Raw genomic sequence first — 26,688 nt, forward strand, 5'->3', positions numbered from 1 at the left:
ACCTGCCCACAGCTGTCTTCAGTTGGCCCAGAAGAGTCACCTCCCTTTGCCCGTGACGTGTGTGTGACTCGATCTGTAAGCAAACCTCTCACTTTTACCACTACAAGATAAGAACATGTTCCCTGCTGTGAGGGTCAGCTTTGCCTCAATCCCATGGCAGAGATGCAGCTGGCCATGGACTGAAATCACCAAGACGCTGAGCCAAAATAACCCACTCCTCCTCTAAGATGTTTCTGACAGAGGCTTTTAGCATAGTGATGAGAAATTTACATACCTAAGCATTAAAAAAAAAAGAGGTTCCTTGAAAGAAATCAATGTATACGGATCATATCTATCCTACTTTTTATTATATCTATTACTGTATCAGCTAAAACACAAATCCTTCAGGAAGGACCATTGTGGTGTGCCATCATCCAGTCTCTAAACCGAAGGCTGCTAAAATCATGACCAATAGGCTGGAAGTAAATCCCACTAGATAGTAGGTATCTGGTGCTATTCGTGATCGCATGTGCGCGTACACACACACACATAGTCTCATACCTTTTGTATGTCTGTAAGACCTCATTTTTAAAAGTTTTTAGAAGAAGCCTATGTTTGAAACATTTTGATTCACAAATGTTGACCAAGGTTTTCCTCATAACGAAGAAGAAAGCTAGTATCCAAGCCGTAAAAGACTTCCTTCCAGGTCCCTCTGCAGAAAACTCAAGTCCGGAACTCAAATCTGTTGATTCTTAGCTTTGTGATTTTTATGTTGCCTGACGTCGGTCCTTTTCACTGGCTCCATATCATTCCTCAAGGAAATAAAATTATTCATTAACATCTCCATTCATTCAGTGTATGCTTTAACAAGCTCTTTGATGTATGTGAAACCCTATCTTAAAACAGAAAGCTAAAAGAGGAAGAGGACCACATTGGCAATTGATAGGGCCAGTGACTTCTCCTAGATGGGAAGCTGTCCCGTCCTCCCCACTAGTTCTTCCCACCCGAATAACACGGCCTGACCTCATTTCTTTTGCTGCTTTTCTACCTCATTCAGTACTCAGGAACACATGCCAATAACCTGGGGAAAGTACAGAATACTAACAAGGTCAGAAACACACAGCAAAGGGGACTTCTGAACAGAGATGGCTTCCAGGCAGGAAGCAGTCAAGTTCGTAGCTGTCCGAAAGACTGAGAAGGTGGGGAGACGTTCGTCCAAACACAGATGTTTTATGGGTAGGAGGCATTTTCACAGCATCAAGAGAACAGAATGATGGAAGAGGGCAAATTAAGCAGGCCTTCCAGGGGAAGGCAGAGGCAGCCTGGAGCATAGGCAATTTTGGGCTGTGTACTCAAGGGAGCTCCAGAGTGGCAGCTGCTCCCTGTAGAGAGGAGACAAGTCATGCCCCAGAATACAGCCATTGCTTTTGTTCCCTGGCTAGGAGCATGTTGACAGGTCATGGGGAACCGAACAGCTATCTCAAATGATTGAGGGCCTGACGGGCTGATCTATGAAGCAAGATAAGTACCAGTCTAAAAATAACCCATTGCCTCTGGGCTCCCTTCCCTTCTAGCGACTCCCACTGCCCATTAGAAACAAGGCCAGACATCCCTCACTCTGTACGGGATGGTCCTGTGATCCTCTGCAGACACCCTAAAACCACAAAGGCTGAAGTTCCTTATAGAAAACAGTGTCGTGCGTGCACATAACCTTTGCACATCCTCTTGTATACTTTAAATCATCTTTGGGTGACTTATAGTCCATTATGCAAATGTAAATGCTATGAAATGGTTGCAGTACTCCTTTGTTTAGGGACTAGTGAGGGGAAAAAAAAAAGCGTGCATGTGTTCAGGACAGATGTTCAGGTCTTCCCCTGTGGTTGTATGGCCCGGCATTAGGGAGAGCCCAGTGCATTTCTTCAATGCACTTTTCTTCAAGTAAAATCAGAGGTGGAGACGGAGGACAATCTGAAAACATAACACAGTTAACCAACCAATTCCATCATTCTCCTCTGGTATTTAGGCCAGTCATTCCTTTAACTGGTTAATATGATGCATCACTCAATAAGAAGGCAAGACCTTAAACTTGTCTTTTAGCCTGGGGTGGGGGTAGGGCACAACACCACTCACAGTTACAGGCTCACACAGTTTCCCAGGAGTTAGCAGAGTCACGATTTAAGATTTTCTTCCTCAGGAAAAAAAAAATGGTTATGAGACAAATGATGGATCCTTCTGTCTCTCAAGTTTGATTTTCTTCCCTCTCTCTATAAAAGACATTTTTTTATGATCTTGGGGATCTCTCAGCATCTACCGCACACATCCCACACTTACTTTATGAAGTTAAATGGAAAAACTTTCATGAAGTTTTAAGGCAAAGCCACACTGAACTCTAATGAGAATTTCATAACAAGCATTTGTATTGCTTTGTGTAACCTTGACAAGTCCTCGGACCTCTCTGGGTTTCAGCTTCTCTTTAACGAGGTGAGTGAATTGGTTTAGACTGCATCTGAGAAACGTCCTGGAAAAATACAAACTCCAGAGCCCTGGTAGGAAGGGTAGGATGGACACATGGCGAAATGAAGGTAAATGTACAGAGACAAAGATGCGAAGGCGTTTGGTGACATCAGGTGGACCTCAGAGAAAGAAACAAAGATGTGGGAGGAAAAGGATGTGGATGGAGAGGAAATGTGAAAGATGTAGCTCTATTCCTGAAAGTAGGAGGGAGCATCATGCTTAAGGGTGTTTAGAGAACAACAACAACAAAAAAAAAAAAAAAAAAATAGAGAGGCAGATGTTGAACATGATCTTGGCACCAGCACTGAGGACTTAGAAGGAACGACACTGGAAACAAGAAATCCAGGAAAGAGCAGGAACATGCATCAAATATTAAGTTATAGGCTGAGAAACAGGATAAGGAAAATGGTCTCTAAGTCCCATGGCTGGAAAAAGTAGCAATGGCTTCAGTGAAGACAGCGCATGAGAGCACAAAGGAAGTCCTATGCATCTTGCACCAGAGAACCAGAAAAGAAGAGTCAGGGAAAGTCTTTGGCAGAGGCCAGGCAGTCACTGGGACTCTTTTTAAAGCCTCAAGTGCTTGAAACATTGACTCCCCCTCTACAACTGAAGGTAAGAAAGAGGTAAGAGAATAGATTGTGCTCACCTCTCAGGGTCTTGAGAGATCCAGACATGAGGGTGATACAAAAACTACAGGAGGAAGAGTGGAGTCCTCGGTGAATACCCAGGGTGGAGAGGCAGAGCAGATGTGGGAAGGAGATGCCAGGGAAATTACAAGAAGAACAATAGTAAAATCAGAACTGGGAAAGATGTTAGAAGTTATAAGAGCTGTCAGTCATTCTTCCTCTAAGGGAACAATGGAATCTCTGAAAAGCAGTTTCTTCTATTACAACTGATATGTACCAAGCATCCACTTATGCTATTCTTTAAAGTTGTGTTGCACAGCTCTTAGGGTCCTAGGAGTAAGCTCTGCAGGATTAAAGGCATCCAAGGACCCTTAATTTCTAAAAGGTCTCAATGACAGTGGCACTCTAAGAACCAGCTTTGAATAGCAACTCTAGAGCTGTTGGCTGTTAACATTCGATGGTTCCAGGCTTTAGAATACATCAACATTTCAAGTGATATGAACATTCAGCACAAGCTATTTCTCCGAAACAGCCAAATTCTAACACATAAAACACATATAGCTCTGGTTCATATATGGTAAAGATAGGAGAATTCACATCCTGAGTTTTCAGAGTAGAGACTTCATCCAAAGCACACAATTGATCTACTGTCAGCAGGAGCAATACTTCCTTGGTGTCAAAAGGACAAATGTTCTCAAGGTACGCTCGGCACTGGAACCTCGTGGGAAACATAAGATGCTCTCAACATTTTGATCGAAATCGTCTTCACAATATAGCTGGCATGCTGAAGGAGATAGGTAATGCCCAGGGTGAATTTAATACGTAGCTAAGTGTGAGGACCATGAGCAATGGAGGTTACAGCAGACCACAGAAACGAAGAAGAGGGCCTCTAATCACTGTGTGGTCCTTGTCTCCCCATCCTTACACCATGTACCACCTCCACTCCATCTTTCCCTTCAGCCCCTCACCTACACTGTTCCAAGCTTAGATCAGATTTTACATGCTCCTAGGATAACCCATGGTCCTGGGCAAAAACATGTCTGGATGTTTGTCTTAGTCAGGGTTTCTATTCCTGTACAACATCATGACCAAGAAGCAAGTTGGGGAGGAAAGGGTTTATTTGGCTTACTTCCACATGGCTGTTCATCACCAGAGGAAGTCAGGACTGGAACTCAAGCAGGTCAGGAAGCAGGAGCTGATGCAGAGGCCATGGAGAGATGTTTCTTACTGGCTTGCTTCCCCTGGCTTGCTCAGCCTGCTCTCTTATAGAACCCAAGACTTCCAGCCCAGGGATGGCACCACCCATAAGGGACCCTACCCCCTTGACCACTAATTGAGAAAATGCCCCACAGCTGGATCTCATGGAGGCACTTCCCCAACTGAAGCTCCCTTCTCTGTGATAACTCCAGCCTGTGTCAAGTTGACACACAAAACCAGCCAGTACAATGTTTGAGTAGGAAAAACATCCTCCTTTGTTTTCTATGTAGAGAAGGTTAGTGTGCATGTTCCTATAGGTGTGAGCACATAAGCATTTCAAGTGTGTGTCTGTCTTTGTGTGTGTGTCTGTGTGTGTGTGTGTGTGTGTGTGTGTGTGTGTGTGTGTGCATGCATGTGTACTGAACATGCCTACTAGCCTGGCTGTCCAATGAGTTCCAGGGACCCACCTAATTTGCATGCTCTGTTGCCCTCAGCTATTCATGTGGGTGCTGGGTGTTGACGATCCAAATTGAGATATTCATTCTTATACAGCAGACACAAGTGGACTATTATCTCTTTAGCTCTAGGACTCAGTTTTAACCACAGCAAAGTGTCTATTCTGACTCAGGCCTGGTACCAGCCACAGCTATAAGAATCAGCATTTTTCTTCTAGTGAAATTGTTACTTTATTCATTGAGGGCCATGTTTTCTCTATTGTGACTATGTAAGTCTGCCCCAGAAACATGTAAGCAACAATAGGCAATCACTGATAAATAAATGTGGCCATGTACTGATACAACTTTTGTTTATAAAAAAGGGCAATGTATCAGCCTTTACTAATGAGCTATATTGTTTGCCTATCTGTGATCCCAGCATTCGGCAAGGTGAGGCAGGAAGATCACAAGTTTGAGGTCAGACTGGGCAATATAAGAAGACTCTGTATCAAATTTTTAAACTATTTGCTATATAATAAAATAGAAACCATGTAGTTCATGAGTGGCCTAGAATAACTACAGAAAATTACAAGTGAATTGGTTCACCTGTAAACATTTTAACAAAAAAGGATAGAACTATTGATACAAATATTAGAAAGTATAATATATCTCAAAGACATTGTGCTGCTTGGTAGAAGCCAGTCTCAACAGATCACATTATGAATGATTTTGGCTCTTTGACATTCTCCCTAGGACATAACTACAATGGAAATGGGTCAGCATGGGGCTGGAGTGAAAACTGAGCATTAAGAACATGTACTACTCTCTCAGAGGACCAGGGCTTGGCTCCTAGCACCCACGTGGTGGCTTACAGCCATCCACAGTATAGTTCCAGGGGATTCAATGGCTTCTTCTGACCTCCATGGGCATGAGGTCCACACATACTGCACATGAATGCTTGGAGGTCAAATACTCTGAGACACAGAAGAGATGGTTTGGTGGTTAAGAGCACTGACTGCCCTTCCAGAGGTCCTGAGTTAAGTTTCCAGCAACCACATGGTGGCTCACAACCATCTGTAATGGAATCCAATGTGCTCTTCTGGTGTGTCTGAAGACAGCTACGGTGTACTCATTTACATACGATAAATAATTAAATCTTAAAACAAATTCACAAAATACTCTGAGACATTAAAAAATAGATATAAATCTTTAAATTTGAGATGGAGGTGTCCAAAAATGAAAGAAAACAATCACCAGCAGTTGCTAAGGACTAGGAGAAGGAGAAAGATATGACTGCCTAGTGACAGTATCGGGGACATGTTATGGATGATGGAATGTTCTGTAGTCTGACAGTGGGGGCGGTTATATGACTCAAAGATTAAAATTTCCAAAACTACAGCCACAAAATTCAATTTTACTGTGTCAATTTCAAAAGTGAAACGAAAATTAGGCTGGGCCACATTAGGAGAGGGAGTCCCTCCCAACCTCTCCCTGTTCTTCAGGAAGGTCCCAGACTGCCAACTGCAGCATAAACTGGAGTACCCTACGCTCCATAGCAGAAATGACAGTGACAACTCTGGACTCACTGTCCCCAAGGTCAAGGTAAAGGATATGTAGAATATCCCTATAGAGAACATAACAATGCCTGAAGAAGGCAGGGGCAGGCCCCTGGACACTGGGCTCTCTCTAGTACATTTACAGTCAGTCCAGAATGGGACAAGATCCCAGGGGAGGGGCCATAGCATATTGAGGGTCATCAAGATACTCTGTTACTCAGCTATAATTATTCATCCACGGTGGGAAGCCATTGAGGTATTATGGAGATACACTATTATTTCGTGGAGTCGCAGTCAGGTCTGGACGTGTCTCTGTAGGTCCCTGAGGCTCTGTATAAAAAAACCTCTATCATCTCCTTGGATATAAGTAATTGTCCAGTCGAGTTTTTCTGGGCAGATACCTCATTCACCTCAGCTCTGTTTCATAGCAACACTGGACAGACCGGTTGGTTTCTGAACACCTCTGTCTCCTCACTGAGCGTGTATCAAACAATTGCTCACAGAGGTACGTCTTAGGCAAAAGGGCTCGCTAAATAATAGATGTGTGTCTTGGCAGACTGTGGAAGGAAGGTCCTCAGGGTGAAAGCTGAAGTCATTGGGCAATCATAGGTTAAGAGAGGAAGGGCACAATCTGGTGTGTCCAGTCTTTCTTCACACTGTCTCTCCCATTCGCTGCCTCTGCATATGTTTCTCCTACCTAGAACACCAGGTATCTGTGCTTTATCTCATGGAGCGCACAAGACATGGGGTCTTGAGTTTAAGAGTGCTCCATACTTCAGCCAGCTATCTAGAACACACAACGAAGAAAGGCCTTCCTGTTCCCCACACATGAGGCAAGGGGAAAGCCGCTTTTCAGGGCACAGGGTTTTGTGTTCCTTCCAATTCCTATGCTTGTGGCCTAGTTTCAAGGAGGTGGGAAATTTGGAATATAACTGGATTTAGACCAAGTGTGGGGAGATGGGGGGAGGAGGAGGATCCTAAGGATGGGACTGGTGTCTTGATAAGCATGTGATTGAGATGCTGGGCTTGGTGGCATGTTTGTGATCCTATCCCATCACTTGGGAGGCAGGGGCTGGAAGACTGAAAGTCTGAGGCCAATAGCCCCCTTGGTGGCAGTGAAGAGGTGGGGAAAGGGAAGGAGAGGAGGAGGAGGAGCACTAAGCTGAGAAAAAGCTGTGAGAGAAAACTCTGCAAGATGAAGGCCACCAATAAGAGGGCCCATGGTCAATCAATCATGCTGGCTGCCGGGGGACTTCCTGCCCCCCAGGCTATGAGAAATAAATGCTTGCTATCTGAGCCACTGTACATACGGTGCTCTTTTATAGAGCCCAAGCTGACTAAGACAGAATTAGTGGAGGAGATCGTGAAAGTTATCAGTATGAGAAGCAAGAGAGATGGTTGCTCATGGTAACTGATGTAGTGCTTGAGCCCTGGGAACCAGCACAGATGGGGCTGAACTGGTCTCTCCCATTCAAAGGCCATTGTTCTCCCTTATTCTGCCACATCAGCACCATAATCATCCTCACATCATTTAGCCGTTGAACCCAATGATCTGTAATAGCTTCCAGGGCACTATCATTCTATTATCCTAGTTAACAGCATCTAATGCTCACCAACTTGGCCCTTAGCGCCTCCACATGAGTTATTCTAGCCACACATAATTGGATCTCTGTGTGAAAAAGTAGCCACTCTCCTTTCGCTGCACCTTTGGGGATATTCCATCAATCATGCTGGGTATCAGAAGATGGGGCACGCCTTCCCCATTTTAATCTTTCTAAAGCACTACATCTTAGGACCTGGCTGGAGATGTTCCACATCACCCACTGCAGAAACAAGAGGATCAAAACTGATGCTGACCACCACCACCAGATCCAAATCCATTCTCTTTTTTATCACCAAGCAGCTCCCTACATAGTCTTCCATGCTATGTCCTGCGTGTGATAAGGGACCTCAAAGATGTCATGGAGGAGACCCCGGCACCCTAACTCGCTCCCCATCCTGCTCTTCAGCCAACACTGCCGTCCTAGCATTTATATGTAGGCATCCCATGTAATATTTTGTTGAACAAACCCTTTTACCTTAAAACTAAAAAGATAAAAGAATCACTGACTTGAGGTAATAATTCCAACACTCTACTAAATTCTGTCTGCCTTGAGCATACTTAGTTTTTTCCATGTCTATACTTGGACTTAGCAATTACTACCTCCAAATTCCTACTTAGTCCCTAATCCATCTAAAATATCCTATAGTTCTATTCCAAATAAGACCTCCTGTGACTATCATAGCCTGAAGGAATAGGCTAGCATTACAATAATGCCACACACACACACACACACACACACACACACACACACACACACACACACTTCCTGCTCTTAAGGTTCTTTTTCTTCCTTGCAGCCCGCATCTAAGCTCTTCAAAGGTAGGCATATAAATTCTTCGAAGGCAGGCATTACGTAAGGTCAGCCTCTTGTCCTCCTCAGTCCTATTTATGGAATTTTCAGTCAAGTACAAGGACTTCCTCTGAGGATGTAGGCGGGCTGGGGCTGCTGTGTTAAGAATGTGAAGAAGCAAAAGGGACAAAGCAAAGAAGCATGGCAGAGCCCAGCTGCTCCCAGCGGGGCAGGAAAGGCATAGAAGGACTAGAAACCTAGGCTTGTTAGCATTATCCACACCTAAGAAAAGGAAGACCCCAGGCAGGAGGGTGTGTGTGTGTGTGTGTGTGTGTGTGTGTGTGTGTATGGGGGGGAGCCCTTGGCTGGCTGCCATCTAATTTGATGAGGGATAGTCTTCCCAAAGCAACCCTGGTGTTCCCTTCTGTTTATTTTCAACCAATCCGGCTATTCTAAAGAACATAGCGTGACATCTCAGCGCTGATGGATCTATGGTTTGCTCAGCGGTGGTTGTTTAGTGCCCCCCCCACCCCCAGATGCCAAGGCCAACCGCCATGGTTTTTTCTATCTTCAGACCACAGACTCAGCCTCTGTAGCCTGCTTCTCTTTCCCTAAGAGCTTAATGGCTTTTAGGTAATGGGGCTACTGAGAGGAAGGACCCCCCCACCCCCCGTAAATGGCTCTCCTCGCCACTTTTTCAGAAAGAAAATTGAAAAAGGAAAAAGCAGTGGTGACAACTCTTTGAAAATTACCTCTAATGGGCAACTTGTTCTGTAGCAATCAGTGTACCCTGAGCCCAAATCAAAGATCATCTATGACTAAGTTCCATAATAATATGCCATTTAACAATTTATCGGTGTGGGATAATTATGCCCAAAAGAAAACAATTTTCCTCTAGGCTAAAAGGAGCTCAGTTTCAACTACTCTTCCCCCTAGCTTTTAAAAAAAGTATAATTAGGAAGAGATACTCAGTTGCAACCAATTACATTTAGATCACAGCTTAAAAATAAGCAGTATTTAAAAAAAAAAAAAACAACTTCAATGCGTTTGTCCATTTCTTAAAGTGTTGAAAGTCACTTCTCAGACGACCACCTCATTTGACGTCTCCTTATCTCAGTAACTGCCTCCCCAGTGGCTACAGAGAATAATGGGGAATCCAATTTAAACACGGGCAGGGATCTTATGTCTGATCATGAACAGGGCAGTCCGGACCTAAAAGGGCCACTGACCTTGAGAAACTGCCTACAAGGTGGCTCACACTTTTCAAAGTCAGTGAACACAACAGGCAGGGTACCCCCAAACCCACCCTGCTTCTCTGGATATACTGAGGCCTCTTCTAAACCAGAAAGAGGGTGGCATAGCCAGCTAACAAAAAAAGTTCTAGCACACCAGCGTGGAAAAGAAACCCTTCTCCGAGTGCCTTTTGCCTGAAGGCGTCTGGGGCACTCAATGGCTCCTTTCCATCTGGAAATAGAAATGTGCTAACAGGAAAACTTGTCCCATGTTCCTTCTTTGGATAATCCTCAGCCCCACCCCCTACACACACACACACCTACCCTCAGTCCCACCCCTACACACACACACTCCTACTCTTAGCCCCACCCCCCCACACACGCACACCTACCCTCAGCCCAACCCCCTACATACATACACACCCGCCCTCAGCCCCACCCCGTACACACACACACCTACCCTCAGCCCTACCCCTACACACACACACACACTTACCCTCAGCCCCACCCCCATACATATACACCTACCCTCAGTTCCACCCCCTACACACACCCCTACTCTTAGCACCACCCCTGACACATACACACCCTCAGCCCAACCCCCTACACACATACACACCCGCCCTCAGCCCCACCCCGTACATACACACACACACCTACCCTCAGCCCCACCCCCTACACACACACACATACACACTCACTCACACCTACCCTCAGCCCCACCCCCTACACACACCCTTTTCCCTTGTTCTGCTTTGGAATTCAGGCAGTCTTGTCCGGAGCTCCTCAGACGGACCCGAATGGCTCCTGGTCTGTAATTCCAGTCTACTCTTAGGCTGATTTCTACCAACTTCGTTCTTAGCTTGGCTCCCGTGATTTCCACTGCGGAGCATTCTCTGACTCATTCTTTTGTTTTAGGATGCAGTACCTTCTTCATACTAATATTGTCTCCCCCACCCACCCAAGTTTGTGTCTGTGTGTGACTTCTGATGTCTGCTTCCTTTAGCTTATATGTATGTGTGTATGTATGTATGTATGTATGTGTGTGTATATCTATCTATAGGTGTGTATGTATACACACATACATACACATTGTGTGTCTCTGTCTTTCTTTAAGTAAGTTACTGTATGGAGTTGGACCATAGATCCAAATTTACAAAGGCGACTGGGAACACTATGGGGGAGATACTTCTTGTCTAGATTTCACTGATAGCAAGCTTTGCTATAAAGTAACCATAAGACAAACTAGGCTTTTGTTTGTAGAAGCCTTCAGAGATAAAGATCTGGATGTCTTTCCTTTGGGACTATTGAGTTACTCCAGGCGTGGGGCAGACAGTTTCACTGTCAATATTCTAGCAACAGAAGAGAGGTTGAGGATTCACCAGGTCAGTTTGAACATTCTTCCCTTGGGCACCTCGGCCCTGCCTCCTACATTAACAGGCACAGCAGCTCGGCCTCCTACATTACGTGCCATGAGCCTTCCCAGGCACCCCTGCTCCACTTCCTACATCACCGGCACCTCTGTGCTGTGAGCTTTCCTAGGCTTCCAGCATCTGTTCTCTTTGTTGAAATTAACCTCTCCCTGAGATCTTGGACTGAAGAGGTTGCCTCTACCTCTGTGAGGCTATCAATGTCATCTGCCCCTGCACTCTGTCTTTCAAACAGTTATGGAAATCTCGTAATTGACCATTTCTCCTCCCATCTTCTTTGTCCTACTAGGTATTTCAGTAGCGTTTCAGAGACAGAAAAGATTATACGCAGTCAGCCCAGTCCATCAGGTTACCTAATGTTCCCTAACACAGTCGAGGCCCTCCAGGAAAGAGCTTGTACTGACGCTATCATTCTGACAAAGGTACCCTCTTCTCTCCTCAATCTTTAAAGAGGGCTCGTAGTAATACAGGGAGACCAGTCTGATACCACTGCTGACATCCCGTAAACCAAAATGCTTAGGCAGGAGGGTAGAGATGGGCAGAAACAGCCATATTAGAAAATTGGTCCAGAAGTACGTGTGTGGATTAGATCCGCACCGGAACAAGAATGTGAAACGGAGAGGTAGATCTTGGAGTTTCCGCAACTGCATTTGAGTGGCCCCAGGCACCACATCAGGGAAACTGGAATAGAACCAGGATCAGGGGTAAGATGAAGATGAAACTTGATTTTGGATCAGGCCTGGTGTTGCTTGTTTGTGATGGTGACACTTGAGAGAGTGATCTCAAGTCCAAGGCCAGTCAAGGCTACATAGTGAGACACTATCTCAAAAACCAAAACAGTTTGATTTTGGCACAATTTTGATATGCCTTTGAGAAATCTAAGAGACATTACACAGGAAGTTGGTGTATAATTAGAGTTTGGAGTCAGAGGAGCGAGCTAAGCCAAAAATACAATTTCTGGAAGTCTGTAGAAAGTTGCAAATTATCTGAAATTGGGCAGAGTAATTTTAAAAAGAGAAGAAAATGACACAAATAATGTATAGTTACCAATAGGCTGATATGAGTGTCTATGAAACAACAGGAAAATGGTATTTTGTAGACTTGCATAGTTAATTACCCATGCTATGGTTTGAATGTATCTTCTAAAAATTCACATGTCAGCAACTTAATCCCCAGTACACAACTGTGGACGTGGAGCCGAATAGGGTGTGTTTAGGTTGTACTAGCAGCCGATGAGTTAATGCCATTTAAAGGGGCTACTGCTTTTCCTGTGCCGCCACTATGTGAAGAAATTGCAAGAAGCCCTTCATCAGATGCCAGAAACTTGGTCTTGGACTTCCCAGACTCTAGGAATGTGAGAGATAAATTTCTCTTCTTCATCGGCTACCTAGTCTATAGCACCCTGTTTCGACAGCACAATACACTCTAAGGCAACCAGAAATTTTATTCGTTTGAACACGAATGGGAGGGATGGCCAGAGGACGTAAAATCAAGTCCGTGTGATGGGCAGGGAAAGTTCAAAAAGAGTTAAAGAGACAGTCAAAATCCATACTAGCAGTCTGATCCTGAGAATCCAAGAGAGACCACTGAAAAGTTAGCCTGTGGGTTTGAAGAGAGTGGAGCAGCGCCATCAAAGTCACCAAGATTTACTGCAGCAGAAAGGGTGTGACTGAATGTCCATTTAAGATGAAAGAGGCAAGGGATAGAATCCAAACACGTAGGCTTGAAAAGCAAACAAGCTTAGTGGTGGTGGATTTATTTACTGGGCTCAATAAATGGTCTAAATGGTTAAATATAATTTTTATGTTGCATTTAAAGGTTACCGGTACCTTTGTACTTTGTACTTAACTGGTACCCAATAAATATGTTGATGTGATAATAGCTGTTAAGTAGGAACAGAAGCGTTCTAAACCATTTTACATAATTTGTAACTAAAGTGAGCTATAGACTCCTAGAGAATCAGAGGGCCAATTTTCCTCTCCATAAAAATGTAAGTTAATGTAAATATGATTCTATGTTCTGAAAATTAGCTCTCATCAGAATGTTATTGCACGCTTATCATGATAAAGTTTCTCTCCTCAAAAAAAAAAAAAAAAAAAAAAAAAAAAAAGAAAAAGAAAAAGAAAGGAAGGAAGGAAGGAAGAAAGAAAGAGAACAAAAAAAAGAAAATGTCCATATAAAGAAACCCTGGTCTGTGACACAACGGAATGATTTACTAGGAGAGCTGAAAGGAAAGCTATGAAGGCCTCCAGCATCTGACAATGGGGCTGACTTCAGGATTGTTTCATCTTCCAAATAAAATGGAAAATACACCGGACAAAGGTTTAATCCTACTCTATATTTTTGCATGCTTCTCTTGTCCATGAGCGACATTTCAATCTGAAAGACAAAAAGCAAAGAAGACCTTGGGAACCAATGGAGGTGTTGCAGTCCCCAAAGGAGAGAAATCTGCACTTCTTGCTCTGCTGAGATGCTCTTTCCCATCTAGAACTTTATCAGCCAAGGAAACCTCTCTTACCTCCACGACCACGGTGACCACATGCACATGTGTGTGAGCACATACACTGCACGCACGCACGCACTCATCCAGTCAGACACATGTGACCCACCCTCATAAAACAGTCAGCAGCCTTGCTGTGAATTACTTCTAGTTTTCATTCATAATTTAGCTTTAGCCCCCAATATTCTGTATCGCAATGGTCAGTTTACTGTCTTTCCCCAGCCCAATCTTGCAACTAGACAATTTCCATCATAAAGCAAGATCTGGGGACATAGTTTTTACTTTTTTTTTTTCCCAATCAGGACAGTCTACCATATAATTGTTAAGTTTTTGTTGAACGAGTGTTATATATTTCTAACACATTTAACCATCTGATCTACCACAGAAAGTCAGAAGAAGGGCCATGTGTCTTATTGCTACTGTAAAACAGCACCACGGAGTTACTGGTTTTAAAGCAATGTGGATGTATTCTCTTTTAGTTCTGAAGTGTAAAACGGTCTGTCTGGGGAGATCTTCCTTCTGGCAAGTCCTAGGGAGGATGCATTCATTTTCTTGACTCTGTTCAGCTCCTAGGAGATGCCTGTATTCTTTGGCTCCATATTCCTTCCTTCACCATGAGTTTCTAGATCTGCATCTGCGGTGACAGTGCCTTCTATCTCTCTGACTCCATCATTATGACGGTCTTTCTGATTATCTTGGCCCACCCGGATAATCAAAGCTAATCCTATCACAGGATTCTCAATCTCATCTTTCAAGGTCACGCACACGTGGCAACGAATATCACAGCGTATTTGGCTTGAAGAAAGTACGGCAGATAACAAAATATTTCAATCACATGAGCATTAATTTTGAAAGGTAAGACTGTTGCTTGGAGGACGACATTTTATTACCTGGAAATAAATTGTGCTGCTATAGGAAGCCTCATCCTCTGAAACCTATCAACTATGATATTCACTCTGTTCATCAAGGGTTTATTTCCATCAAACATTCTTGATCTCATATAAACAAACAGATGTTAACCCTCAAAGTACTCACCTTAGAAATGCTATAAATTCCACTGAAATAATTGTTGATTAAAACCTGGAGGAGACCCTTCAAAGGGTATTTTAAAACTGATATATAAACCATTGATACCAGTCTCATTGCTTTGTACCCACACCTAAGAACACCTAAGAACAGGGGGATGTAGTTTAAAAGATGGATGTCAAAAGAAAGACCACAATCACTGACTGCACTTTCCATGAACACTAGCACACTCCACAGAAAGAAGTGATGGATGCTGTTTACCATGACACTGCCTCTGGTCAAATGGTTTCCATTTATATATATCATTCCTCAAATTTCATTTATATAGAGAGAAATTCAGGCAAGTTAAACTAGATGGTATTTACTTGTAGGAATACCTACAGAATACCTATTTTACAAAGCTGGCATCTGTATTGATGCTGATGAAACAAACTTAAATGTGTCCCCATTCTTCCCATGAATGCCAGGGACATGACTTCAAAGGTCTCAGGTTCCCACCCTGTAGATCTGGGAACCCAGATGACTTACTGGGATGTGGGATGCATTTCTCAATCACACACACATGGCTTCACAAATGCACACTATACACAAACTGCCCAGAATCATTATACCATCTCTTACTTGTACATATCTCAAGTTTCTGACAGCAGACTGCCATTTACAACTTCATAGGGAAAGCTGGGTTCTATCACTTGCCTTGATATATGGCACTCTTGGTGGTCACTAAAGCCCCATTCATAGCCATGGCATCATTGTTTCCATAGAAACAACATCACCACATTTTCAAAGCAGGAGAAACTAAAAGGAATTCTCAGAGAAGACAAAACCCAAACAATTGAACTGGAATAAGTAAGCTATTAGCTAGCGTGCTCTTTTGAGGATCTCTTAGTTTCTTGGGAGAAAAATGGTAGATTTTAAAACAATAAAAATAACTAGAAATTGTAACTACCAAATTTGTTTCTCCAATAAAATATACTGTTCCTTGAATAACCCAGATTTATATTAAAAATTTATTCTTAAAATAAGACTTATAATTCTCCAATCCCCATGAATGCTTGAATGTTTTTTTTAAACATTAAATGTCTTAATGTCCCTGTTGACTTTATATGTGCTGTGAATTTAGTATAACTGAAAATATACCTTATACTTTAGTATAACTGAAAGTAACTTCAGTTACTTTTTAGTAACTAAAAGTTTTTGACAGTTCACCTAAAAACCAATCTCATACACAGTTAAATCCTATAACAGGTAAAAACAAAATCGCAATCACAACTATTGGAGGATAGAACTATGTTTGTGAAGTCCCACACACAGGTTGGCAAAGTTAAACTATTACATAAAGGCTGAGCAAACATTTTCTAAAATAATCGCAATGACAGACAGATCCATGGCAAAGGGAATCAGAGAGCAGACACATCCTAAGACTGTCTATCCAGACATCCAAGTGTCTCTCCGTATTGTTAGAAATAGACTGCTGAGCTTAGTGCGGGAACTCAGCTCATCCTTTCAAGTGTTTATAATTAATAGTCTGATTTACAACTCCAGAAGCATCTTAGGAATGCCTTTCTAAACGTGGGATAGTCTTGCAACGGGGTGGAAACACTGCTCAAACCAGTCACCCAAAAGCAATTCAACTCAGAAAAGACCAGACTGCAACTGAGTTGTGGCCGCAGGGAAAATGCCAGTCCAGATGATGAAAATCGCAACCAGACACCTATCAACCTACCAGAGATCTCCTTTCCTTTGTCTACATCAGCAATGGGGAGGCTGAGCCTTCCCGCTGAGGTTACAAGGAAAGGGTCTGCATTATCGAGAGCTGTCAAGTGAATATATAGAGTTAAGCAGCTCAGATCTATCACAAACAGGAAGATATCATCCCATACCCCATGAATTGGGATATGCCAATCTCATTAAGCCTACAAATGATGCTACTGATGACTGGAAAGACCCTGTTGGTTAACAATTTCCTCCAAGATTAAAACCTCCTGCAGAAATCTCCTTGAGAAGAAAAAGTAAAGAACTCAAAACAGTTTCAGGAAGTCCCTGAAACTGACCAGATTCACTAGGCCCTGCCCTGCCAGAGGAAACAATAAAAGCTCAGAGTCCCTCTCAGAAGATGTGAAGCCGAGCTGCAAAGACTCTCAGAGGAAAAAGAGCTAAAGAAGACTGAGACCAGACCAGCTACTGGGAAGAACAGGAACCAGCTCCCGGAGGAGGTTTAGACCAACTGAGGCACCTGGAAATCGCCTTCTCCAACCTGCTGAGCGGCCTGCAGGCTGGGCAATGCTCCCCAATCCCAGCTCTGTAAGCTGTCAGCTGTTCTGGGGTTGGGGCTTTGTGATGCAGCTGTCTGAGTCATTTCTGATTCTGTAAGCACCACCTCACCAATATTTCTGCAAGTAAGCTGAAGAAAACTCTTTGTTTTACCAAATTGGACTTTGGTGTTATCTGCACATCAGTCTGTCACAGGATCCCTATCTGGGATAAATAGATGTGTGTGTCTCATCTACCCAGGAATGGTTTTGTCATACAAGAGACCAATTTATTTCAGTAGTAGACTGCTTTGTAAACACTCTTACCCCCACCCAAATGTGCACATTTTTATGTATTATTTGGTTATTATTACATTTATACTATATAAATTATTTATATCATATTGATATATCATTATATAATATATTATGTAAAATATTATATGTAAAATACATGTTATGTATTATATATTAAGCATATATAGTATATTTAGTATATAATATATTATACATGTAATATTGTATATTAAATATCTATATTTTATATATTGTTCTATATATTATATATCATATACTATATAGTACATATATAATACTTATATTATATAGATACTATTATTATTTTTAAATTTTCATTTAGACAGCATGGAATGAACATGATGTTCAGAACGTCATTCACTTCCACAAGAGGTCAAACAGGAATGGTACCATGATTGATGTACATGTCAAGGGCTTGACCATGAAGAGACACAAATACCTGGAGCTTGAAGCTGTTTTAGGGAAGATTAATATACACAGGAATAGCAGATAGTACCGTGTTATCATGGTAAACAGAAAAGATACAGGAAGAGAACAGAGAGTAGTGATGGAATCCATAGTAAGAAGAATAGTTGGAGCATAGATCCCAGTCATATTTGTAGCAATTATAAAGACATGGGTCCTGTTCTCACAAAGCTCAGAGAGTTTCCACTGGGATAAATATTGCATGATGACACAGGGTGATGAGCTGTTTATGATGTCACAGGGTGATGGGCTGTTTGTGATGTCACAGGGTGATGGGCTGTTTGTGACGTCACAGGGTGATGGGCTGTTTGTGACGTCACAGGGTGATGAGCTGTTTGTGACGTCACAGGGTGATGAGCTGTTTGTGATGTCACAGGGTGATGAGCTGTTTGTTAGAAACAGAAGCATTTGAAGGCTGGTGAAGACCAGGAAGTGTGTCGAAAGCTCTGGCTAGCCACCCGTTATTAATGAAACGCAAGTAGCATTATTCCAGAGGAAACCACAGGGGGAGATGGCTTGCTCCAAATTGAACCATGGAACAGTCCATAAACAATTTGCAAAAAACAAAACAGGGTAATAAATCTGTCATGCTCCATTAAGCAAGCTTGTATTTCCTGATAACAGCAGGAAATACTCTTAGAAATTTGGATTAAAAAGAGAAATAGCTAAGGTAACAAAGAAAATACGAAAAGATGAAGATTAAAGTGAGTCCAGCAACCTCAGGCTATACTCATTGTGATCCACAGCAGGAGGACAGCCATCCAGGCCCCAGGATGCTCCCTGTACTGCAGGTGTCCACCACCCCTGCAGGAGCTGCCATCTTTATGTATGTGTGCCAGACTTGTGCCTGGCTCTCTGTCTCCTCTTGAGCTACTTGTAGCAGCACATAGCAAAATGATATACAGACAGCATCAGAAAAACCCAGTCTTCCAGTTTCCCCCCAACATGCCAACGCCTTAGCCGTAGGCAAGCCCCTCTCTAAGACAGCCTTCCAGCTAGGTGTGAAAAGGGCAAACACCTGTAATGTAATTTGAGAGGCTGAGGCAGGAGGATCCTAAGTCAAGGCCAGCCTGGGCTACACAGCAAGTTCTAGGCTAGCCTGAGCTACACAGAGAAACCCTGCGTCTAATTAATGAATGAATAACTTAGTTCTTAACCAATTAATAATCAATTCTCCAACAAGATTATGTTCTACTTATCATGAATTTAAGGGTGACTGGCTGTGTACTAGGTTAAATATTTAATTATCTTTACGCTCATCTATATTTCTATACTTTTATTTCCCCTGTTAGCCATTTCACCTGTAATTGATTTATTCTTAGGAAAGAATAAATACCTGATTTATTCTTAGGAAAAGGCTGAACAAAAGCTAGCTCAATCCAGAAATAATTTGTAGAAAGTAGAAAAGTCCGTTAGCACCCAAGCGACAGATCTACGAAGATCACAATTACAAAACCAACCTAGGCTACCTGGAAAGACTGGCTCCAACACAAATGGGCAGAGGGTAGAGATTGTCCCAAATGTGGTGGAAGCTTTATAAGTGTAAGGTGACTGAAAGATTTCAGATTGTCTTGGAGAAGTGATCTCTTAAGGGGGCACATACACCCAAGCAACTCTGGATATCTTGTTCAAGGTGACAGAGTCAGGGGCCAATGAGATGGCTCAGCGAATAAAGGAGCTTGTGGCCAAGCCTGATGGTCTAAGTTCAGTCTCTCAGACTCACATGGTAGGAGGGACTTGGCTCCTATAAGTGGTCTTATAATGTCCATGTGTGTAGTATGGTGTGTGTGTCAAATACACACACACACACACACACACACACACACACTCAAGGTAAAAAAGAAAGTTTTTTTTTAAGAGTATAAGGTTTAAAACAAAACAAAGCAAAATAAAACAAAACAGTCTTCTATGTTTTTAACATTTCAAGAGACCCTAACAATTCATGACTTTGGTATTATCAACCACTCCATTCTTTTTTAAAAAAATATACTTTCACTTTATTTTTATTTTACATGTGTGCCTGAATGCACGGATATACACCATATGTGTGCAGGACCCTACAGAAATCAGAAGAAGCATCAGATCAAATCTCCTGGAATTGGAATTACAGACTGTTGTTAAGTCACAAGGGGAGCAGGGAATCAAACCATCTCTTTTGTCTTGACTGCTCCATTTTCAAGGGGCAAGAAACCCAGCTACTCCATCAAGACATACATTTGAGTGTGCATGTGCACATCTATGGGTGTGTTTATAAGAAGGGAGGCAACAATGTGCGTCTCAAAAAGGAAGAAGACAAGTGAATTAGAAGGAAGAGCGGATGTGTCCATGGGACGTGAGTCACGCTGAGGCTCAAGGACGGTTTGTTTATAGGGGAAATGGTTCATTAGATCAGGTTCATAACCAGTGTAGTTTTGGTCAACATCTGGAATTCGAAAGGACTCATGAGCAGCTAGGATGCTTACAAAGACCTAGGTAGAGGAGTTAAATCCATTAGAAGATTAAATTCAACTCAAAAGCCAAAGGTCAGAAAACAGGGGCAGTCAAGCTTATTAGGTAAACCAGATGGCCAAAGAGCAGAATTCAGACACACTGCCATGAACCAGTGTGTCTTCCTGGGCTGGACCAGGTAGATGATATTTTGTCTCCGATGTATCCAAGTGCTGCTTATCTTATTCCTTCCATAACATCTAGGCCTGCTTGCTCACAGGGAAAATAATCACAAACATAGTTGCTTGGTTCCCCAACACCACCTCACAGGCAGCTTGTCTCTGCAGTGAGCTTATAGTGCTATAGAAATCATTTTTCCAAAGAATTCACTTGACCCTGCTTGTTCCGGTCCACTGAGTGCAGTGCTTACCTTGGCTGGCTGCAATGCTGCGTCCTTACCACGCCCCCCCACCCACACCCCCACCCACACCCCGTGAGCACCTTACAGCAGTAGCAATTTGGGAGAAAGAAAATTAGAGAGACTATGGCTATTGGACACAGAGCAGCTCCTTCCCTGCCCCCCACAGGGGAAGACTCCATCAACAAATAACCCACATCTGAACCATGCTCCCCGCCCTCCCCCTCAGCCCTACAGGCCTCTAGGTACAAAAGAGTTGGAAGAAGCCATTATGGTAGTGGTTCTCAGCCTGTAGGTCATGGCTCCTTTTGCGGATCAAATACCTCTTTTCACAGGGTTGCATATCAGATATCCTACATATCAGATATTTACATTACGATTCACATTATAAAGTAGCAACAAAAATAATTTTATAGCTGGGTGCGTGTAGTGTGTCACCACCACATGAGGGACTGCGCACATCAGGCAGGTTGAGAACCACTGCATTAGAGGAAAGAAAACTGCCTTGGGAACGGTCTGAGGAGTTTGGGCAGGCCTACATGGAACAGGAAAGTTGAGAAATCTACAGTCAATGGCTTGCTGTGAAACAGCCATTGTCATCAAAGAAAGTTCACAGAGGGACTGGAGAGACAGCTCAGTCAATAAAGTACCTGCCTAGGAACGTACGAGGACCTGGGTTTAGTCCTAAACACCCATGTAAAAAAATTGGGTATGGTGGTATGCGTCTGTAATTCTCCCACTGGGGAGGCAGAGATAGGATTATTCCTGGAGCTGCTGTACCAACCAACCTCGCTGAATTAGTAAGCCTCAGGTCCAAGTGAGGGATCCTGCCTTTAAAAAAAAAAAAAAAAAAAGCCGGGGAAGAGTTAGGGGAAGGACTGAAGGAGTGGAAGGGGAGGGCAACCACACAGGAAGACCAACAGTAGCAACTAACCTAGACTCCTGGGAGCTCCCAGAGACTAAGCCACCAACCAAAGAGCATACACAGGTAGGTCCCTATCCCTGGCACATATGCAGCAGAGGACTACCTTATCTGGGCTCAGTCAGAGAGGATGCACTTAATCCAGTAGAGACTTGATACCCAGGGATGTTGGGGAGGAAGGGGGAGGTATTGGGGGAAGGAGGAGCACCCTCTTAAGGGGAAAGTGAAGAGGGGGCAACATTTTGAGTGTAAATAAATAAAACATTTAAAAAAAAGACAGATGGCTTTCCTCAGGAGCAACACTGAAAGCTGACTCTGGCCTGCACATACATCACATGTACTACACACACAAGAAAGGGAAGGAGAAGTGGGGGTGGGGGGTGGGGGGTAGGGAGGAAGGAGAGAGGAGAGGAGGGGAGAAGAAATAGAAAACTCCCAGAACTAGTGTGGTGGAACACGCTTGTGACCTCAGCACTATGGAGGCCAGAGGATCGCAAGTTCTAGGCCAGCCTGGACTACATAGAAAGACCCTGTCTCAAATGAAAACGCAGAGGGCAATCTCTGCAGCCTATAAGTCTGGCGTCCCAGTTTCATGTCTATTGGTATAATGAAATACTCTGACCAAAAAGCAACTTGGGGGGAGAAAAGTTTTGCTTTTAGCTTACAACTCCAGGTCACAGTTCAATATTGAGAAAGGTCAAGGCAGCACTTGAACTGATCGCCATTCCACACAACATTACCTCTGACACACTCTCACTCCACAGCCCACGTACATCAGGAACCACGGAGAACACCGCTTGTTCAGCTAGCTTTCTTTTCTTTCTTTTTTTTTTTTTTGAGACAGGGTTTCTCTGTGTAGCCTTGGCTGTCCTGGAACTCACTCTGTAGACCAGGCTGGCCTCGAACTCAGAACTCAGAAATCCGCCTGCCTCTGCCTCCCAAGTGCTGGGATTAAAGGCGTGTGCCACCACTGCCCAGCTCAGCTAGCTTTCTTATAGTGTTCCAGACCGCCTGCCTATGCACGGTGCTGCCCACAGTGAGCTGGACCCTCCTGCATCAGTCCATAACCAAGACCATCCCCCACAGACATGCCCACAGGCTGATCTGATCTGGCAGTTCCTCAGTTAAGGCTTTCCTCTCAGATGACTCCAGGATGTGTCGAATTGGCACTCGAAGCTAACCAGGAAGTCCAGAATCCGTCTCAAAATAAGATGTTCCTCAAGGGTACCTCTGAGGCCTTGGACTTGTCTGCCTGACAAATGCCAATTAAACATCCTGACTCCACAGCCCCAAAGGGGGTGGGTGCAGTCTGCACTGTTCCTTGAGCTCTGACAGCTATTTAAAGGGCCCTTGGAGGAAGACCATTTGTCAGCATTATAGAACGCCCACCCTGAAATGGTCCATCAAAAGCCTAGCTCAGGCATCCTCCACCCGGGAGAGCCCTGGGAAGCTACTACTGCCCACTAAACCTCAGCCTCTTTATCTGCAAACGTCCACCTACACCACAAAGTGCATCCATAAAATGTCATGTTCTTCCCAGTTTATAGTGACCTCTACTTACAGAAAAACGGGCAATGTTCAAAGAACTATAGCATATTACAAAAGAGTGCAGTTTGTAACCAAGAGACTCAGTCCTCGAATGCTTTCCTTATATTCGCCCACTAATCCAGCTCGCATGCAATTCTAAAGACTCCCAAGGCTCCCAAGGCCTCATATTTCTCATCATGCCCAGCAGGGTGGCAATATAGTCCACTGGCCAGCCCCTCCCCTGGAGCCCAAGTTTTCTAAGCTCTGTATCTCCCTTTAACAGCCCCATTGCTTGACACAGTCTCTCTCACCCCTGCTCCTCTTTAATTGCCTTCTTGCAGCCCATTTCCTACCCAGGAACCTCCCATGAGAATAGAGTATGTGGTAATATTCACATCTCTCCGCTTGAATATATAACCAAGCTATTTGTGGGACATTCCAGGGCTAAGGCCTGTTGTTACAGAACAACTAGCTTCCAATTACTGAGGAACATTTAAGGAGGACTCTATCTATAGACACTTACAAGGGCCTACTTTGGGTAAATTTTTCACACACACACAAACACACACACACACACACACACACACACACCAGAAGGACTTAGCAGAGCATTAAGAAGGTAATCTCATTGTTCACTGTCCATATGAGAAGAACAAACTTATCTCAGTTACCCAGATGCAGAACCTGGTAAATCTTGACTTTTTCTTCACCTATTTTATAGCCTCCATAGCAGCTAACACTGTCTCTCCAAGATGGTAATCATTGTTTCTTTGATACAGGATATAGCTGATTCTTTTCTGGACAGACTCAAGGTCATCCATTCTGTGAACATCAGGACGAGGTCACAGATAGGTCTTTGACTCCAAAAGTTCCAGGGTCACATCCCATGGCTGTCAACAGGTTGAGTCAACTAGGCAGAAATCTTCAAGTTCTAATAAGTCTTTGCTTCATATATCAAAGGTCTTGCTGGCTACTCCTTGTCCTTTACTGTAAAGAAGGTATATACTCCATGGTGACATTAGCCATACAAACACCACAGTCGCTTTCCCTGGAGAGCAAATCTAGATCAAATGTTCATACACATCTGCAGTATCTAATTATCATTCACTTTCCTTATCCCTACCTTCATTTAGCATAGGACCCAGGCCCAGTTTCCCTCTCCCTACTGAATCTCAAATTCCAAGGGACTGTGGACCTTGGTTTCAAATTAAAATGTGTTGAACAGTTGATGCAAATGAGCTCAAGCAGGAAGAAATGATCTGCATAATGTAAGACACAATTGTGATGTTGATGGTTCCTGTTTGGTGTGGATAGTGAGGCATAATCCTCTAACTAACTAACTGCTAGAAACCATTCTGCTTCCATTCAAGGAACAAACTGCCCGATTGGAAGGACTCTATAAGGAAAAAGGCTCTGACAAGCTGTCCCACGGTGCCTGATTTCAGGATTCGCTTCATGACCATGCCAAAATGTCCAGCTCATCTGTGTTCCGATGGAATATTCTTTATTCTTATCCATAGATGGTCACTGTGGGAGGCTGGGTTGAGTCCCATAAGCATCCAAAAGAGTGAGATGTCTGTTGGCTAAATCAGCAGGGACTCTGGTGCTGGACCAGAGAAAGTGCATTCTGACCATACGCAAAACCAAGAAAAGCACGCCGGGTTGCTGCATCCCCCACTTCTGGTTGAATCCTACTCTATATCTAAAATGCCATGCACATCAGGAGCCAAAGGAAATGGTAGTGGCCAAAGCCCGGGAAAGCTTGCTCCCCCATGCTGATCCATTCAAGGAAACAAAGCCCTTCCAAGTTGCACTGAGCTGGTCTGGAGATGGAAGGCCTTTATGCAGGTTACCAAGGAGATGAGTCAGATGTTGTTACCATAGAAACTATTGCTACCATTTATTGTCCATCACCCCCTGACAGTAAGGGAAAGGAGGGCACTGTGTTTTGATGGAGAAGGAAACAAGAAGAGTTGGATTTAAGTCAGGATGAAAGAATCATATTGAGATAGGTCTCCAAAGACTTCAATGGCGTAAGTTAACAAAATGTCTAATGTCCAAAGCAAATGAATTAGACATGAGTGTTGATGGTTTGTTGTTATTTGTGTTGGTGAAGTTGGGGTGAATAAAGCGGCACATGAGAATGACCTCCACCCATCTGTTGGACCTGTCAACAAGATCCTCTAGCAATAGCACCAGGGCATGAGACTCATAAGCACAGCACACACCATAACCCATATTGAGTCAGAGTTATGGGGAAACTGAGGTAAGCTGTCTTGCATAATCCCTTCCCTATTAAAAGCCCGTTTCCAGTAAAAGAGAAGCACCCTGAGAAGTCCCTAAGATTCTTGCTACAACCTAACAATACTATTTCTAAAGTACTAGCTTTTAAAATCCTTTCTAAATTTCATAGTGTATGTGTATCTGTCGGTCTGTCTATCTGTCTGTATGCATGCATGTATGTATGTATGTATGTATGTAGGTGTCTGTGTGCATGATTGTTATCAGGTGTGAGTATGGGCACTTAAGAGTTTCCAACTGAAAAATATGTGGTACCCAACCAACTACTAGGATATGAAAATTGTGGAGAAGAATGTAGCTTATTTGTTCACAGCCTTCTTATCAATACTACTAGGTCATCAATACTACAGTACTACATTGGTGACATGTGTAGGCACCAAGTCTACATAACAGATATTGGTAGATACCAACACTACACATTACATCATTTGTAGCGACTTTAGAATAACGGGATGGGAAGAGGACTCTTGGGGTGAGGAAAAGAGAATGCCTGTCAGAAAACGAAAGCTGTGGAAGCTCTGGAGCACAGAGACCTAACGGAAGCTCTACTGCTGCTTCCCATGTCTGAAGGAAAGCCCTTCCAGGGCTGGGGAGCTGACTCAGGGGGTAAAGTTGCATGCTGTATGAGAATGAAGACCTGGGTTTGAACCACCAGTTCCAATATAAGAAGCGACACTGCTGCACATGCCTGTGACCCTAACTTTAGGAGGCAGAGAGACAGGTGGATCCCCAGAGCCTGATGGGAAGACAACCTAGCCAAAATAGCAAGCTTCTGGTTCACTGAAAGACCTGGTCTCAAGGCAATGAAAGGAAGAGCAATAGAGGAACATCATGCTCTGGCTTCTGCATGATCATATGAGTACATGCCCACACACTCAGGGCACACAGCCATAAACACAACCAACACAACCTACACAGGCCGCACACATACATACACACATACATGCCCCCAAACTAAACTTTCAGATTTTTCTCCTCTTTGGTGATGATAACTTCAACCTTGAAATTCATCTTATGGCACCTGCATTCACAGAGCTGTCTGGAGGGACATATGACACTCCAGGTTTGCTTCAGGATTGGGTCTCAACACTGGGTGCTCCAGTAGCTAGACAAAGCAAGCATTCAGGTGTTTCTGGATGGGGTAAAGAAAAAACCAGTACAGTCCCTCTGG

General features: G+C 43.5%; 1 protein-coding gene across 4 annotated transcripts in view; it reads right to left on the reverse strand.

Moving 5' to 3' along the window:
* The window catches only part of LOC116103215 (carboxyl-terminal PDZ ligand of neuronal nitric oxide synthase protein-like), a 301,440-nt gene that overhangs the window by 104,017 nt on the left and 170,735 nt on the right, over positions 1-26,688 (reverse strand). Inside the window, exon 1 of one of the 4 annotated variants that reach the window (XM_031388865.1) lies at positions 17,124-17,150. The exons of the other annotated variants lie outside the window; for them this stretch is intronic. The gene's annotated coding sequence lies outside the window, so the exon portion shown is untranslated. Of the gene's footprint in view, positions 1-17,123; positions 17,151-26,688 lie in introns of those variants that run through there. 4 annotated transcript variants of the gene reach the window in all.

The sequence above is a fragment of the Mastomys coucha genome, unplaced genomic scaffold, assembly GCF_008632895.1.
Source record: "Mastomys coucha isolate ucsf_1 unplaced genomic scaffold, UCSF_Mcou_1 pScaffold1, whole genome shotgun sequence".
NCBI lineage: Eukaryota > Metazoa > Chordata > Mammalia > Rodentia > Muridae > Mastomys > Mastomys coucha.